The following is a 2,588-nucleotide window of genomic DNA, read 5'->3' as shown; positions in this document are numbered from 1 at the left end:
CAGAATATGCCAGCGGGGAGGGCTGGGCTGGGGACCGTGAGCCAGAGCCCCCAGGCTCCGGATGCTGTGGGCCAGCCTGCCCGCCGTGCATACGCTGTACGCCGGCCCATGAGGGGAGGGTGGCCACACTCGGGACACTCGGGACACACGCGGCGCTGCACACGGCCACTTGGCCGTAGCGGCACCCGGCGGTGGCCGGCCAGTAGGGGGCGCGCACAGACCCAAGCAATGGCGCGGACGTGTGTGCCGCGGCGCACACTCTCCTGTACACACATGATCGCGCACACGCACGTGCTCCCAGACACGCGAGCTTCCCGCAGCTCCCAGGGCAGAGAGAAGGAAAGGGTCCCACCGAGTGGGGCCGAAATAGATACTCGCTAGGGCCTTCCTCGGAACCTCAGAAGCTGCGGCGGGGCCTTAGAAGAAGTCGCAGTTAGGGTCCTTCACCCTGGACCCCATTTTACAGGGTTGGGGATTGGGCCTCCTAAAGCCGCTGTGCCCGGGTCCCGCCCCAGGGCTGGAGTTAACGATCCCTGCAAGACGCTGCCCGCCCTGTCCTAGTCTCGTGAACCTGCCTGGAGATGCGAAAGCAGCACGCTGTGTTTTATTCTGTAGAAAGGGAACGTCTTGGTGCCATGGACCCAGTGACTCCTGAGGCCTTTCCAGTTCTGATTTAGGAGGAAAGAACCGGACCCAGAGACCATAAAAGGAGTTGGTGGGAGATGAGAAAAGACCTCCGGTGCCTGGTTTGAACTCAGCCACAGGCTCTTCCCGGTTCCAATGTCCCTTTGTTTATTTGTGCTGCTGCCTGCTGTTGGGTGTCAGGGGAGGCAAAGCCTGAACCACTGGGGCCCCTGGGGTGGGGAAGGGATGTAGAATAGGACAGACTTTGGGGGCCTAGAGCCAGCCTCTGGGAGCAGAGGAGACCCCAGGCTCTCTGAGTTGGGGTGGCAGGTAGGGGTTCCTGAAGGCCAGGGGGCAATGAAGCAGGAACCCATGACTTCAAAAAGGTTCAAGTTCAAGAAGTCACCACCTTTATGGGGCCAGGCTGTTGGAGTTGTGAGAATACAGTTGTGGTTGAGGTTCTGGCCACCACTTAGAATACAGGATCAACATAGTAGGGACACCAGTGAGACGACAGGGTCAAATGAACTGACGTCAGCTTGTGGTCCCTTGGGGAACTGAGGTTGTAATCACATGACCTGGCCCTGCCTCTCTTAGCTTCCTGGTTTGGGGGAATCTTGGGCCTCAAGTTCCTCATCTGTAAAATGGATATAAGAGCTCCTCCTCCGCAGGGGTATTTTGGGAATTGAAAATGGATATAAGTCCCCCTTCTATCCCGCCTTCTCCAAGTCCCCGGTCACTAGGGCTCCTTCCAAGTCCGGTCCCTGTGAGCAGGTGGGGTCCAGTGGGATGAAGGCTGGGGAGCAGCGCCGCCTTGTGGATATCAGGAGGACCGGGTCAATTGAGGAAGACACGTATGGGCTAACCTGGTTAGTGCCTAATGGCGTCTGACAAGTTGGAACCTCCGCAGAGGTTCTCAACCTTCTGGCCCTTTAAATACAGTTCCTCATGTTGTGACCCAACCATAAAATTATTTTCGTTGCTACTTCATAACTGTAATGTTGCTACTGTTATGAATTGTAATGTAAATATCTGATATGCAGGATGGTCTTAGGCGACCCCTGTGAAAGGGTTGTTCGACCACCAAAGGGGTCCCGACCCACAAGTTGAGAACCGCTGATCTAGGGGCTGGTCGTGGTGCTCCACTCAGGGAGACCTTTCCTCTGACTCAGTTATCCCCTCTAACAAGCAGAGAGCATGCTGCTTCCCTACAGCAGCCTCTCCTCTCACAACCCAGCTTCTCCAGCTTTAAAAGGTTTCTCTCAATTCTGCCCCCGGAGGAATCCACGCACTTGGCATTTACACTGTGCTTTATAGCTTACAAGCACGTTGACACTTTACTTGTCCCCGAGGCGTACTGTTTCTGGGTGGTGATGGCTCGAGATGGATAGAGACCGTGGTTTACAGCATGGCTCCAGCACAGTTTGGAGCCTGCTTCCTCCATCCAGCTTCGTAACCAGGACAACATTCAAAATACTGAATAACCAGAGGACTGGCAGCAACCAATCAGAACAGATCCTGCCACAAACACCAGGAAGGGGGGCGAGGGGGGCAAGCAAATGCTTGTGTAGCTATGGAATATTCTGGAATAACCCCAACCTCACTGGGCCTCAGTTTCTTCATCTGCAATTTGGGCACGGTGACTGTAATAGTACCGCTTTTTAGGGCTGTGGTGAAGACTACATTAGCTAATGCATGTAAAAGATTGAGAAACCTTAAAAAACACCTAATAAGAGCTAGCTTTATTACCTGTCCTGTGTCCTCTCAAATTCAGTGACTCAGGGTGATTGCTACTTTTTAGGGAGACTCCTCAAGTAAGCCCACTCTGTGTGCTTGGGCTCACCTCCTGGCTCACCTCCTGCCTGCCACTCCTGCTTGTCTGGCCCTCCAGTTATTCTGCTCTCTAGAAGTGCTCGAACTTTACCATTCATCTGAATTTCTGAGGGATCTTGTTAAATTTCAGT

This window comes from Myotis davidii, unplaced genomic scaffold (genome assembly GCF_000327345.1).
Source record: "Myotis davidii unplaced genomic scaffold, ASM32734v1 scaffold370, whole genome shotgun sequence".
NCBI lineage: Eukaryota > Metazoa > Chordata > Mammalia > Chiroptera > Vespertilionidae > Myotis > Myotis davidii.
This window is presented reverse-complemented; position numbering follows the sequence as displayed.